The sequence below is a fragment of the Metopolophium dirhodum genome, chromosome 8, assembly GCF_019925205.1.
Source record: "Metopolophium dirhodum isolate CAU chromosome 8, ASM1992520v1, whole genome shotgun sequence".
Classification (NCBI taxonomy): domain Eukaryota; kingdom Metazoa; phylum Arthropoda; class Insecta; order Hemiptera; family Aphididae; genus Metopolophium; species Metopolophium dirhodum.
Window position 1 is genome coordinate 17,541,228 of NC_083567.1, and position 2,381 is coordinate 17,543,608.

The following is a 2,381-nucleotide window of genomic DNA, read 5'->3' on the forward strand; positions in this document are numbered from 1 at the left end:
TGAAAATTCTAAAAGTTATATGCGCTTTTTCCTAGGTAATATAATATATTAAAAATCGATTCAATCGGATTTATTATGACTTATGAGTAATAAAAAATAACTATAATCAATGTTTTAGATTTCTCAAGGAAGTATGGTAGAGAGGTCTGAACCAACATTATGACACTTTTCAATAATTGTTGAGCATTATGTCGATAGTTTCTTAAACATTTTGTAAACATTGAAAAATGTTGTTTACGTAATATAAAATGTATTTTGTCTACACTATAGTAGGTACCTACAATACGGTAAGTTAGAATAATTTATATAGGTACAAAAATAGAATAGCAGTGGTATTAAACGAATAATCATCATAACTTTGTATCACTTTATTTTATCTTCAATATTTGTATAGTAACACGGATCTTCTCTATATTTTCGTCCTTACCTTAAACAAATTGAGAAAATGTTAATATTATATTCCTAATTTTTCGTTTTGTATCCGTATTATTATTTTAGGAGATATATTATTAATTTTTATGATTTTTGTGATCAATACGAAAGAATAACTATTCGATTGCCAAATAGTTTTTATTTCCTTGTTCACACTCTATAGTCTTAGGAACTACGCACCAATAAAGATGGTATAAACCGTGGTATATACTATATAGGTACACATAACTACAGATGTAGTCATGTAGATTGTAGGGTCTAGGTTTCTAGGATATTATTTAGAATTCCTATTCATTTAACCGTTAGAGTTGTTTCTTACAAGAACGTCAAAACAGACTTCTGGTAAATTTAAATAAAAACAATTTTTGTCTTCATTAAAAGGACGTTGCATGTATTCACATTTCCGTGAAGCAGAACCAATTTTATGTTATTAGCTTTAATATTATTTACCTTATATTATGTAATTATGTCATATATTAGAATTGTATATTGCTATGAGATTTTTTATATTATAATACCTTACCTTTAAGTTGTATAGTACCTAAGTCAATTTTCCCTAATATCAAAGTTAACGAGTGAAAATTGATTCTGCTGAACGCAGATTTGCTATGTTGTATTATAGCTACGATTATATAACTGAAACGACAAATGCGGGTTCGTTGACCTTTTAGTCCTCTCAATTATCCAGTTATTTTTTTCCACAAAAAATGTTTACTATAAGTTTAAAGTTGTATTTCTACAATAAGGATGCATATCGTCAGAAAATGCCGTACGAGTCCGGCTCACTAAATCTTAACTGTACATAAGCTTTTAGTCATAATTTAATATATACGAATTGATTCCAACATTTCTAATTTTTATCAGGTATCACCATTATATATTTCAGAATTATACGTACGAATTACTGAAAAGGTTAATTCATTTATAATTAATTCCATCTGCTATTGAATCTAATATTAAATAAAACTCCATTTGGTTTTCATCCGCAAAATTACTCGAACTGCTAATCGTTAACCAAATGCCTTCCACATAAATAGTGCTACCTATAAAATACAAATCATAAACGTTAGATTATGCATTTCACTTTTTAACAAAAAAATTGTGGTATGGCACATAAAGAGCTCATGATCTCCATTTCTCACGATCCACACCGACACCATTAATGTGTACATGCATTGCCCTTAAGTTAAATGCATTTGCATAGCAATCATTCTAAGTCCTATTGAATTCTAGGTGAAATAGAAACCCATTTCAAGATACCACGATTTAATATGTGAAATTGTATGTTGCATATTTTTGCATAATCTGTGGTTTTTTGCTTAATTGACACGTTTTTCTATTTTTCAATATTTTTATTATTATTTATAATGCAATTAGAGAAATGTCTGTACTCTATTACATGAATTAGTAGGTACTTATTATAGTGAACAGGCGTGGATCTAGAAATGAAAAAAAGGGAGGGCTAGATAAAAAAATATTCGATTATCAATCGCTCCTAAATGTCAATTAGCAATATTATATTATAATATGTGTTAAATATAGTATTACTCCTATAACCTTACCTTAACTTTAGTTAATAAACTAAAAATTAAGGTAATATTTGAAATATTTTAAGTAGCGAAGTCCTAAATAGTTATTTTTAATAGTAAAATATACTGTACCTGTTAAATTGTAAATATAAAATGTGTTAGTGTATGTTATGAAAATATATAATTATTTATGAAAATTATTTATTTATTAAATTATCTGATCAGAAAATATGAAAGCAGACAACTTTTCAAGTGTTAAACTACACTTACAAAACATGTTGATTTATTTCCCCATTGTTTCAGATCATTCAATGAATATACATGTTGCTTTTTAGGAAATGTGTTGCTGTATACATAGGTATATGAATAGTCCCTAAAAATGATTAAAAACATCCTATAAACATTGAAGTAATTATTAAT